A 16,556-nucleotide genomic window follows, 5' to 3' on the forward strand; every position below is an offset into this window, starting at 1 on the left:
GTCAGGAGATCAAGACCATCCTGGCTAACACGGTGAAACCCCATCTCTACTAAAAATTACAAAAAACTAGCCGGGCGCGGTGGCGGGCGCCTGTAGTCCCAGCTACTCGGAAGGCTGAGGCAGAAGAATGGCCTGAACCCAGGAGGCAGAGGTTGCAGTGAGCTGAGATCTGGCCGCTGCACTCCAGTCTGGGCGACAGAGCGAGACTCCGTCTCAAAAAAAAAAAAAAAAAAAAAAACTTATGTTTTATAGGTCTGTGCTGAGAGAAATGAAAAAATATTTTTCAGAAAGTTATGTTTAGGCCGGGTGTGGTGGCTCGAGCCTGTAATCCCAGCACTTTGGGAGGCCGAGACGGGTGGATCACAAGATCAGGAGATCGAGCCCATCCTGGCTAACACGGTGAAACCCTGTCTCTACTAAAAAAAATACAAAAAACTAGCCGGGTGTGGTGGCGGGCACCTGTAGTCCCAGCTACTCGGGAGGCTGAGGCAGGAGAATGGCATAAACCCAGGAGGCGGAGCTTGCAGTGAGCTGAGATCTGGCCACTGCACTCCAACCTGGGCGACAGAGCGAGACTCCGTCTCAAAAAAAAAAAAAAAAAAAAGAAAGTTATGTTTAAATGTTTAACAGTAAATACTAATAGCTACAATCCACAAAAAAAGCTCTTTGGTGTCCTCAATATGTTGGAGGTGTGTAAAGAGTTTTCACCAAACAAACCAACCACAAATAAACTCCCAAACACCCTCTCCAAACCAAATCTGGTGCTTTAAGACAAAACTGCTGCTTTAAGACAAAACTACAGTACTTTATTTTCCTTAAAAAACAGAAGCCGGATGTGGTGGCTCACACCTGCGATCCCAGCACTTTGGGAGGCTGAGGCCAGCAGGTCACCTGCGGTCAGGAGTTCAAGACCAGCCTGGTCAACATGACGAAACCCCATCTCTACTAAAAATACAAAGATTAGCCAGGCATGGTGGTGGGCACTTGTAATCCCAGCTACTTGGGAGGCTGGGGCAGGAGGATTGCTTGAACCTGGGAGGTGGGGGTTGCGGTGAGCCAAGATCATGCCATTACACTCCAGCCTGGGCAACCAAGAGTGAAACTTTGTCTCAAAAAATATATATAAATAAATAAGGCCGGGTGTGGTGGCTCATGCCTGTAATCCCAACTCTCAGGGAGGCAGAAGTAGGAGGATAGCTTGAGCCCAGGAGTTCAAGACCTGGCTGGGCAATATAGTGAAACCCCGATATCCACAAAAAGAAAAAAAAAAAACAACTACAAGTGTAAAATAAATAAATAAACAAAAAATAATAAGTAAATAAAAATGAAGCAAAAGTATATACACTTAAATTATGCTTCATAATGCATGTTTTAGTCTTTCATTTTTCCTAGAAATTATTTATGTACCCAGCAAATATCCATCAATTAAATGAGTACAAGGTTTTGAGTTACCTAAAGATCTTTGAAATTATTCTAAAGTAGACATACCATGAAAGATAACTTTTTTTTTTTTTTTTTTTGGAGACAGAGTTTTGCTCTGTCGCCCAGGCTGGAGGGCAGTGGTACAATCTTGGCTCACTGCAACCTCCGCCTCCCGGGTTCAAGCGATTCTCCTGTCTCAGCCTCCCGAGTAGCTGGGACTACAGGCACACACCACCACACCCAGCTAATTTTTTTATTTTTAGTAAAGACAGGGTCTCACCATATTGTTCATGCTAGTCTCAAACTCCTGACCTCAGGTGATCCACCTGCCTCGGCCTCCCACAGTGCTGGGATTACAGGTGTGAGTCATCTCGCCCAGCCAAAATATAACTTTTGAAATAAAATTCATTAGTGCAATAATTCAATTTTGTTAAACACAGATTAAAATTTACGTATTTAAACATTATGTAAAAGCAATGCTAGCTTATTTTGTCAGTAAATATGTATAAGTTTAGGAAAAAACATATACAAGCCGAATACAAATGTATGCTTGCATTATACAATAATATGGGTGTACATTTCCAGAGTTCTTTTATTCATACACAGTATAAGAAGATACATGTGTGTATGTTAGCATACTTATACACATTTGTCTCTGCTTACATCTTAGAGGTCTTTCCTATCAGTATAGGAAATAACTTTCTCATTCTTTTTTTACAGGTGCAGAAAATCCTATTATATAATATGACAATTTTCCAATGAAAAATCTTGTCCAGGCCAGGCATGGTGGCTCACGCCTATAATCCCAGTACTTTGGGAGGCTGAGGCGGGCGGATCACGAGGTCAGGAGATCGAGACCATCCTGGCTAACACGGTGAAACCCCGTCTCTACTAAAAAATACAAAAAATTAGCCGGGCAAGGTGGCGGGCACCTGTAGTCCCAGCTACTCGGGAGGCTGAGGCAGGAGAATGGCGTAAACCCAGGAGGCGGAGCTTGCAGTGAGCTGAGATCTGGCCACTGCACTCCAGTCTGGGCGACTCTGTCTCAAAAAAAAAAAAAAAAAAGAGGCCAGGTGCAGTGGCTCACCCATGTAATCCTGACACTTTGAGAGGCCGAAGTGGGTGGATCACTTGAGGTCAAGAGTTTGAGACCACCCTGGCCAACATGGTGAAACTCTGTCTCTATTAAAAATACAATAATTAGCCTGGCATGGTGGCATGCACCTGTAGTCCTAGCTACTCTGGAAGCTGAGGCGGGAGAATTGCTTGAACCTGGGAGACGGAGGTTGCAGTGAGTCAAGATGGCACCACTGCACTCCAGCTTTGGCAACAGCATGAGACTCCGTCTCCAAAAAAAAAAGAAAAAAGAAAAAAAAAAGCTTATGCGGGAGTGGGGTGTGGGGTTTCTTGTTTCTGACTGAGGTATAAATTCATTTGCAATGCAGTGTTGAAATGATTGCTTCTCCTAAAAGCAGATCTTGAGAAAAAAAAAAGGAAGAAGAAAGAAAGAATTGTTGAATTATCAGTACTGTTTAATCCTGAGAGTTCCCAGCAGGCCAGATAAGCAGAGAGGACTGCGGAGGGAATTCTTGGCTGGGTGACAGCTGGGGCAAAGGTTAATATGCAATTGCGGGGGTCAATGTTAGTGAGGAAACTTGCCTCAAAGGAGCACAAGTGTGGATTCAGGACCAACAAGAGATAAATATCTTACTGTACAGGGGTGAGGTTAGATTAGAATTTTTACAATATTACAGGCAGAGAGTTTCATTTTGAATAATTGCTGCTGTTATGAATCTCCAATTTGCTGTAGTTGATGCATTGGCCTTGATTAGAAAATATGTAGGCTCATGTCAGGAGCGGTGGCTCACGCACCAAGTCCCAGCATTTTGGGAGGCTGAGGCGGGCAGATCACCTGAGGTCGGGAGTTCGAGACCAGCTTGACCAACATGGAGAAACCCCATCTCTACTAAAACTACAAAATTAGCCAGGAGTGGTGGCACATGCCCGTAATCCCAGCTGCTTGGGAGACTGAGGCAGGAGAATCGCTTGAACCGGGGAGGTGGAGGTTGCAGTGAGCTGAGATCACGCCATTGCACTCCAGCCTGGGCAACAAGAGCGAAACTCTGTCTCAAAAGAAAAAAACAAAAACAAAAAAAGAAAATATGTATATTCAGAACAGAAAACTGAGGGACTGTCACATGCAAGCGATTGCAGTAATGTGATTTAGATAAAAACAAAACAGGACATCAAGCACTGTCCTGGAAGTGAGGACTCCAGGCAGATGTTTCCCAACTGTGCCACTTGTTTGTTCTGTGACCTTGGGTAGGTAGCTTGACGTTTCTGGGTGTTAGTTTCGCCTTCTGTAAAATAAGGCTGCTGGTGAAGGGCTCACAGCATTTGCGGGCCCAAGCAGCAGTAGGCAGCTTTCTGCTGCAGGCCGTGGGAAAGTAGCTTTGTTGGCAAGGCTGCTGTCTGCATTCCAGGCTCAATTCCCTGACTCAGAGGGAGATGGGTAGGAGGCAGGCAGGTCACCTTGCACCCAGATCCCGGGCCAGTGGGAAGACATGCCCACCCCAGAGCCCCAAGGCTGCTGACAGAATTGGGTGGTGATTAGGACTTGGTGGGGGCCACAGCAACCTGATTTCCAATTTCCATCTCTCTCTAGCTGTGAGATCTCTGGTTAGTGCTGCCTCTGATCAGACTATCCTCTGTACAATGGGGATAGTATCCACCCCCTCTTGTAATTACTGAAAGGATCAAATAAATGAGACGTGTGTAAATGCTTAGAACAGTGCTGGGCACATATTACATACTCAATGCTATTTTTTATTATTGACTTAATTACTCAAATCAAATATTAGCCTCCCACCTAATGTAGGAATTCTGTCTACAGTGTACCAGATAACTGACTATTCTCACTCTGCTTGAATGCTTCCAGAGACAGAGGACTCACTACTTCTCCCAGATAGTGCTTCTGGAGTTTTATGGAATTTTAAAACTGAGAGGAATCTTATAAATCAAGTGTAACTGCCTCACAAGAAAGCCCAAGTTCAAGAGGTGAAACAAGGCCAGACATGGTGGCTCATGCCTATAATGCCAGCATGTTGGGAGGCCGAAGCGGGTGGATCACCTGAAGTCAGGAGTTCAAGACCAGCCTGGACAACATGGTGAAACCCCATGTCTCCTAAAAATACAAAAGTTAGCCGGGCATGGTGGTGCATGCCTGTAATCCCAGCTACTTGGAGGCTGAGGCATGAGAATCACTTGGACTTGGGAGGCAGAGGTTGCAGTGAGCTGAGATAGTGCCACTGCTCTCCAGCCTGGGTGATAGAGAGAGACTTTGTCTCAAAATAAAAAACAGGTGAAATAATTTGTTCAAGGTTGAGTAGCTAGTGAAGTGCCACATCTTCTGCCTTCTAATCTTGCTCTCTAAGTCCTTACTCTTTTCCATTTGAGAGCCTTGATGCTGCATCCACAAATCCCCGCCATGAAGAACAATTCCTGGCAAGGCTATTTGTTTGCTGGGCCTGTTTGGATCCCAGACAATATTAAAGGTTTACTGACGGTTGGGCATGGTGGCTCATGCATGTAATCCCAGCACTTTGGGAGGCTGAGGCATGTGGATCACCTGAGGTCAGGAGTTCGAGACCAGCCTGGCCAGCATAGTGAAATCCCTCCCATCTGTACTAAAAATACAAAAATTAGCCAGGCATGGTGATGGGTGTTGGGGTGATTGGACCCAACACCAGGCTGTGGGGGCTACGAAGTCTGGCAGAGTCAAAGGAATGAGAAAAGACAAGTTGAGAGAGAAAGTGGGACCAGGGGGCCAATGCTAGTATGGAGGCTGTGAAGACCCCGAGCTCTGGGAGCCTACACTATTTATTGGTGATCAAACAAAGAAATAGGTGGTGAGGATATGAGATACAGTTGTGATGGTTTAGCATTTTCTTTGAAACATATGGCTACTTGAGATAATGGGAATGCTAGAAGCAAGGAGCCAGCAAGTCTAGACACATTCCAAAGGCCATGAGGGGTTTTACCCTGGACCCCGGACATGTTCCAAGCCCTGCCTCAGCTTCTCTCCCAACACTCAGCTTTTCTCCCAACAGGTGGGTGCCTGCAATCCCAGCTACTTGGGAGGCTGAGGCAGGAAAATAGCTTAAACCCAGGAGGCAGAGGTTGCAGTGAGCCGAGATCATGCCTCTGCACTCCAGCCGGGGTGACAGAGCAAGACTCTGTCTCAAATTAAAAAAAAAAAAGTTTACTGACTCACCTGTGGACCCCAGGAAAAGACCCTCTGTTCAGAACTTCTAAATGATGAAGGCCAAGTTCACCCTGCTACATTCTGCAATACAATCCTGCCCCTACCCCTGCAATATCATAGGGGTGATTCAGCTCTGCCCTGTACCTGGGCATACTTCTTGGATTACCCAGCCCCCTCTAATCCCACCTGCTTGAAGATGGCTGGTCTCTGGTTCACAGCCCCAGAAGGCCATTATCCATTTACTGATCTGCTCCACTTAGTCTGTACGTAACTTGATACTAGAAGTGGTACCCTGTGGGCAGTTATAGCTGATCTTTTTGGGGCCATTTCCCCCTTAGTGACCATGGGAGAATGGCATGTGTACCTGCTCAGGGAAGGGGCCTGGTCACACCTCTCCTAGAAGCCCTCAGGGCCACTGACATGAACTTGGATTGACACCTGGTGGCCAGGTCAACCCTCCCCACCCAGCCCTATACCCTTGAGCTGCCCCCTCCTCCTCCTTTTATTTTATTTTACTTTATTTTATTTTTGAGACATAGTCTTGCTCTGTCATCCAGGCTGGATTGTAGTGGTGCAATCTTGGCTCACTGCAACCTCCACCTCCCGGGTTCAAGTGATTCTCCTGCCTCAGCCTCCTGAGTAGCTGGGATTACAGGCACCTGCCACCATGCCCAGCTAATTTTTGTATTTCTAGTAGAGACAGGCTTTCACCATGTTGGCCAGGCTGGTCTTGAACTCTTGACTTCAGGTAATCCACTCGCTTTGGGCTTCCGAAGTGCTGAGATTACAGGCATGAGCCACCACACCCAGCCTCCTCCTCCTCTTAAATTAACTCCTTATGGTGAGAAAGGAGGAGAATCATGAGGTAGAAATGTAATAATTTCCACATAAGGAATGAAATGGTAAAGTCCATGTTATTTTATTTTATTTTATTTTTTGAGACAGAGTCTCGCTCTGTCGCCCAGGCTGGAGTGCAGTGGCCGGATCTCAGCTCACTGCAAGCTCCGCCTCCCGGGTTTACACCATTTTCCTGCCTCAGCCTCCCGAGTAGCTGGGACTACAGGCGCCCACCACCTTGCCTGGCTAGTTTTTTGTATTTGTTTTAGTAGAGACAGGGTTTCACCGTATTAGCCAGGATGGTCTCGATCTCCTGAGCTCGTGATCCGCCCGTCTCGGCCTCCCAAAGTGCTGGGATTACAGGCTTGAGCCACTGCGCCCCACCCAGGTCCATTTTAATATGTCTTTCACAGGTGTCTGTTTTCTGTTGCTATGACTGAATACCTGAGACTGGGTACTTTATAAATAAAAAAAAAATTTTTTATTTTTTACAGTTCTTGAGTCTGGGAAGTCCGAGGTTGAAGGGTCACATCTAGTGGGGGCCTTCTTGCCGGTGGGGCCTCTGCAGAGTCCCAAGGCAGTACAGGGCATCACATGGCAAGGAGGCTCAGGAGAGATGGCCAAACAGGCTTTTCTTTTTTCTCTCTCACTTTTTTTTTTTTTTCTGTACTTTAATGGGGGCAAACAAATTGGCTTTTATAACAGACTCACTTTTGTGGTAACTAACATATTCCCTTATTAGTCCATTAGTCCATGAATCCATGAATGAATGAATCCATTCATGAAGGACCCTATCACCTCCCAATGGCCCACTTCTCAACACTGATGCATTGGGAACAAAGTTCCCAACACATGAACTTTTCGGGAACACATTCAGACCATAGCAACAGGAAAACCTATTTCACTGTGAATATATTAATACTGAGGAGCGATTTTATGCTACAGTCACCTCTGCAATGTACAATAGTTAGGCTGTGAACACATGATACAAATACAGGCCTTGAAATCTAGGTTTGATTCCTGGTTCCTACTACTCACTAGGTTTTTGTTTTTGTTTTTGTTTTTACACTCACTAGTTCTGACTATAAACAAGGTACTCAATTCATTGGGCCCCAGTTTTCTTTTCTTTTCTTTTCTTTTTTTTTTGAGACAGAATCTTTTTTTTTTTTTTTTTTTTTTTTTTTTTTTTTTTTTTTTTTTTTTTTGAGACAGAATCTTACTCTGTCTCCTAGGCTGGAGTGCAGTGGAGCGATCTTGGCTCACTACAACCTCCACCTCCCAGATTCAAGCGATTTTCCTGCCTCAGCCTCTCCAGTAGCTGGGGCTGCAGGCATGCGCCACGATGTCCAGCTAATTTTTGTATTTTTAGTAGAGACAGTCTTGAACTCCTGACCTCAGGTGATCCGCCTGCCTCAGCCTCCCTAAGTGTTGAGATTACAGGTGTGAGCCACCACACCTGGCCGGCCCCCGTTTTCTAACTGGGGAAAACGGGTTAGCAGCACCTACTTCCTAGGATTTAAAGTGATAATTAAATGAAAGAATGCAAGCAAGGCTCTTAGCATAACACCTGGCTCATAGTGAGTTTTTAATTCATGTTTGATCTTCCTGTTATTGACACAGAAGGAATTCTGTGGAATCCTGCAGATTGAAAGTATATAATGAGATTTCATAAGGCATCCCTTCCTGGTCAAAGTATGTTTTGCAGCAGGCATGACAGGACGCCAGAACAACACCAGTGACACATTGAAAACTGAAATTTCATAATGTATTTATTTTCAGTTTCCTAGGAAATACTCTGATATGTAGAACATAAGCCAGCAAGCTCTCTGGCTGTGCAGATGTTAAAGCCTCATAAATGCTGTAAATACTGCCATTCTGTGTACATGTGCAACATATTAGTGCTGCACCTTTAGCCAATGGCAAGAAAACCCTTGGGTCAGCAGAGTGTTTACAATATTTGCACATTGCTATGGATACAGTATCAAAGGCAGATGCCAGTAACATGAACAGGATGTGGGGGTTTAAGGCAGTTAACAATCATAGAAACTACTCTCATTCTTAATACATCATTCTTGGATAATATTTGTAAATTATTTGGGAGGTAAGGCATGCTGTTGAGAACATTACTTTGGATGTTTCATCCAACACCGCTGACAGGCAGCTTGGTGAAATATCGAGGTGTCAGGGACCTAGGTCTGCCACCAAATTAGTTAGCTGGGTGGCGTTCGTGGTTGTCTTCCTTCACATGCCCTAGTTCCCTCCATGGCGGGAGTTGGGGGAGGAGATTTCTACCACCCCTTCCAGCATTCTGATTACAAGTGGAGCTCAAACATGATTTCATCTCTTATCCTGTGTTGTTTAATGCAATTCTAGCTAAGTTGAGCAACATTAAGAGATTTTTGGAGGCATCCAAGATGAGCTACGCTAAGTGGCCAGCCTGGACTTTCTTTTTCTATTGTTACTCATCTTGTTCACATACCATGCTCTCTTGAAGACAGATTTCTCCCCTCCAAGAGAGCAGCGTGGAATGTGGACAACTTAGCTCTTGTTGCAAAATTGTCAAGAAGTAAAGGAAAAATATTTTTTTCCAAATAGAAACAATTATATATAATTCTATTTTTATTCTTATGGTAGTTGCATTGAATTCCTCATTTCATGTTTATTTATTCCAGTTGCTTTCTTACATTTATTAGCATCTATATTGCCCTTAATAATGCAGCCAGTACAGGCCAGGCATGGTCGCTTATGCCTATAGTCCCAGCACTCTGAGAGGCTGAGGCGGGCAGATCGCTTGAAGTCAGGAGTTCGGGACAAGCCTGGCCAGCGTGGTGAAACCCCATCTCTAAAAATATAAAAATTAGCCAGGAGTGGTAATATGTGCCTGTAATCTCAGCTACCTGGGAAGCTGAGGCAGGAGAATTGCTGGAACCTGGGAGGCGGAGGCTGCGGTGAGCTGAGATCGCGCCACTGCACTCCAGCCTGGGAGACAGAGCGAGACTCTGTCTCAAATAATAAATAAATAAATAAATAAATGCAACTAGTTCAGCGTTACTCTCCTGCCCAGTTAATTTATCCCCACCACCCCAACACACACACACATACACACATACATGTACCACCATGGAAGTTATATAGAACAAATACAGTTTTAAACCAGGGTTGTTTTGAAAACATTATTAACTTTTTATTTTTCTTTGATGACTCTCTCCTCTCTTCTTCCCCTATGCCTCCTGCAGAATTACCTGGGGTTTTTTCCTTTCATTTTTTGTGATCTTCTTCTGAAAGTGTTTTTAATATGGGTCTGGGTGTGGCAAGTGCTCTGAGCCCTTGAATGCAGGTGATTCTTCCCATCACTCTCTCCCACTTGTATGATAATTTGGCTGAATATAAAATTCTACCTTCAAAACTGGGTGTGGTGGCTCATGCCTGTAATCCTAGCATTTGGGAGGCCAAGGTGGTTGGTCACCTGAGGTCAGGGGTTCGAGACCAGCCTGGCCAATATGGTGAAACCCCGTCTCTACTAAAAATACAAAAATTAGCTGGGAATGGTGGCAGGTGCCTGTAATCCCAGCTATTCAGGAGGCTGAGGAAGGAGAATCACTTGAACCTGAGAGGCGGAGGTTTCAGTGAGCTGGCATTTCACCACTGCACTCCAGCCTGGGCGACAGAGGGGGACTCTGTCTCAAAAAAATAAAAAGTAAATATAAAATTCTACCCTCAAAATTACTGTCTCTTAATACTTTAATAACTACTACGTAGTTACAGTTAACCATTATACTACACTGTCTCCCAGCATCTCATGTAGTTATTTGATGTCTATCTCATTGTCATGCCGTTGGAGGTGATCTGCTCTCTCTCTGGAAGCTTTTAGAACTTTCTCTTTGTTTTTATTACTATTATATTTGAGAGAGGGTTTCACTCTGTGGCCCAGGCTGGAGTGCAGTGGTGCGTGATCACAGCTCACTGCAGCCTTGACCTCCTGGGCTAAAGTGATCCTCCTGCCTCAGCCTCCGGAGTAGCTAGGACTACAGACAAGTGCCACCATAACTAGCTAAATTTTTTTTTTTTTTTTTTTGAGACGGAGTCTCGCTCTGTCTCCCAGGCTGGAATGCAGTGGTGTGATCTTGGCTCACTGCAACCTCCCCCTCCCGGGTTCAAGCGATTCTCCTGCCTCAGCTTCCTGAGTAGCTGAGACCGCAGGCGTGTGCCACCATGCCCGGCTAATTTTTTGTGTTTTTAGTAGAGACGAAGTTTCACCATGTTGGCCAGGATGGTCTCGATCTCCTGACTTTGTGATCCGCCTGCCTTGGCCTCCCAAAGTGCTGGGATTGCAGGCGTGAGTCACCACTCCTGGCCTTATTTTTTTTGTAGAGATAGATTGGGTCTCAAAATGTTGTTCAGGCTTGTCTTGAATTCCTGGCCTCAAGTGATCCTCCTGCCTTGGCCTCCCAAAGTGTTGGTATTAGAGGCATAAGCCACTGTGCCCAGTCTCCTTATTATTATTATTATTTTAGTTATTATTTTTAAATTTTATAGTTGCACCTAGGAATTGATTTTTCCTTATCTTTTGTTGGCTTTTCATAAGCCTTTCAAATAAGGTCATTTTTTGGAAATATAGCTCCATTATTTGTTCAAGTATTTCCTTCACTTTATTTGTATTTCTTACTCCAGCTGGAATGATTGCTCAGGTGTTTGCACTTTTATGTTTATCATCTACATTTCCAAGCTTTTCTTTTCTATTTCATATGTTTTAGTCTTATTGTGAGACTGCCACAATCGTGTGTTCACATATTATTTCTTCAACTATATCCATTCTATTTCATTTGTGCTATTTCCATTTATCAAATTCTTTGTTTTAACTATTTTATTTTTCCTACCTAACATTTTCACTTAGTTTTTTTTTGGTAGGATGTCTTGTTCTTGCTGCATATTACTAACATTTTCTCTTACCTCCTATTTAAGGAGCATTTTTAGATTTTGGGTCCTTCTGCTTCAACATGTGTGATCAGATGATACGTGTTGCTTGTGTAGACTTGTCCTCCCCAGCTGTCCAGTTATTTGGCTGTGGGCTTGTTTTCCTTTGGGAAAACGTACTGGGAGGGGCCAAGGCCAGCCTCATCTGTGTTGGTCCCTGCGATGTAAGGATCCAGGGACCACCAATCCACCAGTCGCTCCTTTGGCTGGAGTTTTCACTTTTAAACCCTTAGGAGAAAGTAAGATAATCCACAGTCCTGGCGATTTGGTTGGAAGCACAGTGCGGGGAAACCACCTGAGGGCTGTCAGCCTCTATTTTTGTGAACTCTCTCCCTGCCCCCGCAGAGTTTGTGTTGCTGATATGGGAGAACACTGCTCCAGCCACTGTTAACTGTCATGCCGAAGGAGTCAGGCTGATGACTGTCTCTCTCAAGGCAAATTGAGGGAACAAAAGCACAAAGTAAAGGCTGCCCAACCAGTTCTTCATGATGCCCAGGCTACAGCCATTAGCCCTCCCCACCCCCACACTGATTTCAGTAGTCTTCAGTCTCGGAGGCGGGGAGTGAGGTATTCCCTAATTTCCCCCACCTAGTGTTAGGAATTCATGTGTCTCTCTCTTGTCCTTCCACTATTTGTTTAGGATTGATTTTGAGGATCTTGGCAGGCATTCTCTGCCATATAGTATCTTTTTTTTTTTTTTTTTTTGAGATGGAGTCTCGCTGTGTAGCCCAGGCTGGAGTGCAGTGGTGTGATCTCGGCTCACTGCAAGCTCCTTCCCCCTCGGATTCATGCCGTTCTCCTGCCTCAGCCTCCCGAGTAGCTGGGACTTCAGGTGCCAGCCACCAAACCCGGCTAATTTTTTTGTATTTTTAGTAGAGATGGGGTTTCACCGTGTTAGCCAGGATGGTCTCCATCTCCTGACCTTGTGATCCGCCCGCCTCGGCCTCCCAAAGTGCTGGGATTACAAGCCTGAGCCACTGCATCAGGGCGCCGTATAGTATCTTATTTATATGTATTTATTTGGAACGAACAAATCAGGTGGGGTGTTATTGTCTTTTTCTCCTCCCCTCCTTTTCTTTGAGACAGGATCTCACTCTGTGGCCCAAGCTGGAGAGCAGTGGCGTGATCACGGCTCACTGCAGCCTCGACCTCCCTGGGCTCAGATGATCCCTGCACTTCAGCCTCCCCAGTAGCGGGCACCACAGGCATGCTAGCGTAATTTTTTATGGAGACTGGGTCTGGCCATGCTGCCTCAGGCTTTTCTTGAACTCCTGGGCTCAAGCGATTCTCCTGCCTCACCTTCCTGAAGTGCTGGGATTCCAGGTGTGAGTCACGGCTCCCTGCCAGTATCTTCATCTATAGTATTTTGTAGTATCTTCAACTATGAAGTGGGGATAATGGTTACCTCAAAGAGCAGTTGTGCATTTTGGATATTTAATATCAGTGTCTAGAACAAAATAAATATTAGAAACGTATTGAGTTATTTTTACTTTCAAAAGACCCAATCCCTAATTTTTCTTATCCAGGAGGGAGGAGTATGCAGATAGGTCAGTTGGCTAATTCCATCAGCATTTTCAGCCCTGGAACAACGCTCTTTGCCAGATTGTGTTATGACTCCAAATACTGTTTGCATTAAATACTAAGCTCCCAGGAACAGTGCCTAGCAGTTTTTCTTATTGACGGTGTTGGTACATACAGAAATCAACCCTAAGACTCAGAAATCAAGGCCGAACCATGTGATTTCTAGTTTTAAATTTTCTCTATTTTGCTACTCAAAGTACTCCACAGATCAGCAGCATTAAGGTCACCAGGGAGCCTGCTAGTGAGAGGTGAAGCCGGCTGGGCTTCTGGGTCAGGTGGGGACTGGGAGAACTTTTCTGTCTAGCTAAAGGATTGTAAATGCACCAATCAGTGCTCTGGTCTAGCTAAAGATTTGCAAACACACCAGTCAGCACTCTGTCGAAACGGACCACTCAGCACTCTGTAATACAAATGGATCAATCAGCAGTGTATGGGTGGGGCCAAATAAGGGAATAAATGCAGGACACCTGAGCCAGCAGTGGCACCCTGCTCGGGTTGCCTTCCTCACTCTTCCCTCTTCACGATAAATTTTGCTGCTTCTCACTCTTTGGGTCTGTACTACCTTTATGAGCTATAACACCCACTGTGAAGGTCTGCAGCTTCACTCCTGAAGTCAGCGAGACCACTAGCCCACCAGAAGGAAGAAACTCCAGATACATCTGAAGGAACAAAACAAACTCCAGACACACCATCTTTAAGAACTGTAACACTCACCGGAAGGGTCCGTGGCTTCATTCTTGAAGTCAGTGAGACCAAGAACCCACAGGAACGAACCAATTCCTGACACACTAGCATGCAGAGTCTCCTACTGGCTCCATGTTTTATCAGAACTCCCCTTTTCACAAGATCCTTTGTTATCCATCCGTGTGGTCAAGTTTGAGGAGCACAGGCTGCATCGTGGGCAATCCCAAACTTTCCAGGAAAACTACTTGCACTTTACACATTACAGTTTACGAAGTTTCCCTCCCCCCCCCCCTCCTTCCTTCCCTTCCTCCCTCCCTCCTTCCTTCCTTCCTCCTTCCCTCCCTCCCTCCCTCCTTCCTTGCTTCCTTCCCTTTCTTTCCCCTTCTTTCCTCCTTCCCTTCCTCCCTCCCTCCTTCCTTCTTTCCTTCCTTCCTTCTCTTTCTTTCTTCTTCCTTCCTTCTCTTTCTCCTTCCTTCCTTCCTTCCTTCCTTCCTTCCTTCCTTCCTTCCTTCCTTCCTTCCTCCCTCCCTCCCTCCCTCCTTTTGCTCTTTCTCTTTCTTTCTTTTTTTTCTTTTTATTTCTTCTATCTTTCCTTTCTTCTCTTTCTTTTTCTTTCTTTCTCTCTCTCCATTTCTTGGGTTCAAGCGATTCTCCTGTCTCAGCCTCCCGAGTAGCTGGGATTACAAGTAGGCGCTACCATGCCTGGCTAATTTTTGTATTTTTAGTAGAGACGGAGTTTCACCATGTTGGCCAGGTTGGTCTCAAACTCCTGACCTCAAGCGATCCACCTGCCTCAGCCTCCCAAACTGCCATATAAATTTTAGGATTTTTTTTTTTTTTAATTTCTGAGAAAAAATATTGTTGGAATTATGATGGGGATGGCACTGAATCTGTAGATTGCTTTGAGTGGTATGGATATTTAAACAATATTAAATGTTTCAATACATGAACATGGCATGTCTTTCCATTTATTTGTGTTTTCACTTCTTTTTGTCAATGTTTTGTAGTTTTGAATGTAGAAACCTTTCACTTCCTTGGTTAAATGTATTCCTAGGTATTTAACTTCTTTTTAACTACTGTAAATGGGATTGCTTTCTTTCTTTCTTTTGTGGATAGCTTGTTGTTAGTGTATGAAAATGCTACTGATTTTTGTATTTTGACTTTGTATCTTGCAACTTTATTGAATTTGTCTATAAGTTCTAACAGGTATTGGGTGGCATTTCAATTCTTTTATTTTATGTATTATTATTATACTTTAAGTTCTGGGGTACATGTGCAGAATGTGCAGTTTTGTTACATAGGTATACATGTGCCATGGTGGTTTGCTGCACCCATCAACCCGTCACCTACATTAGGTATTTCTCCTAATGTTATCCCTCCCCTAGCCCCCCACCAACAGGCCCCAGTGTATGATGTCCCCCTCCCTATGTCCAAGTGGTCTCATTGTTCAGCTCCTACTTATGAGTGAGAACATGTGGTATTTGGTTTTCTGTTCTTGTGATAGTTTGCTGAGACTGATGGTTTCCAGCTTCATTCATGTCCCTGCAAAGGATATGAACTCATCCTTTTTATGGCTGCATAGTATTCCATGGTATATATGTGCCATATTTTCTTTATCCAGTTTATTATTGATGGATATTTGGTTTGGTTCCAGGTCTTTGCTATTGTGAATAGTGCTGCAATAAACATACATGTGTGTGTGTATCTTTAGAGTAGAATGACTTATAATCCTTTGGGTATATGCCAAGTAATGAGATTGCTGGGTCAAATGCTACTTCTAGTTCTAGATCCTTCAGGAATTGCCACACTGTCTTCCACAATTGTTGAACTAATTTACACTCCCACCAACAGTGTAAAAGCATTCCTATTTGTCCACATTCTCTCCAGCATCTGTTGTTTCCTGACTTTTTAATGATCGCCATTCTAACTGGTGTGAGATGGTATCTCATTGTGGTTTTGACTTGCATTTCTCTAATGACTAGTGATGACGAGCATTTTTTCATTTGTCTGTTGGCTGCATAAATGTCTTCTTTTGAGAAGTGTCTGTTCATATCCTTTGCCTACTTTTTGATGGAGTTGTTTTTTTTCTTGCAAATTTGTTTAATTTCTTTGTAGATTCTGAATATTAGCCCTTTGTCTGATGGATAGATTGCAAAATTTTTCTCCATTCTGTAGGTTTTCTGTTCACTCTGATGATAGTTTCTTTTGCTGTGCAGAAGCTCTTTAGTTTAATTAGATACCATTTGTCAATGTTGGCTTTTGTTGATAGACTGCTAGCCAGACTAATAAAGAAGAAAATAGAGAAAAATCAAATAGATGCTATAAAAAATGATACAGGGAATATCACCACTGATCCCACAGGAATAAAAACTACCATCAGAGAATACTATAAACACTTCTACATGAATAAACTAGAAAATCTAGAAGAAATGGATAAATTCCTGGACACATACATGCTCCCAAGTTTAAACCAGGAAGTCAAATGCCTGAATAAACCAATAGCAAGTTCTGAAATTGAGGCAGTAATTAATAGCCTACCAAGCAAAAAAACTCCAGGACCAGACCGATTTACAGCTGAATTCTACCAGAGGTACAAAGAGGAGCTGGTACCATTCCTTCTGAAACTATTCCAAACAATAGAAAAAGAGGGAATCCTCCCTAACTCATTTTATGAGGACAGCATCATCCTGATACCAAAATCTGGCAGAGACACAACAAAAAAAGAAAATTTCAGGCCAATATCCCTGAAGAACATCAGTGTGAAAATCCTCAATAAAATACTGGCAAACTGAAT

The sequence above is a fragment of the Piliocolobus tephrosceles genome, chromosome 9, assembly GCF_002776525.5.
Source record: "Piliocolobus tephrosceles isolate RC106 chromosome 9, ASM277652v3, whole genome shotgun sequence".
Lineage (NCBI taxonomy): Eukaryota > Metazoa > Chordata > Mammalia > Primates > Cercopithecidae > Piliocolobus > Piliocolobus tephrosceles.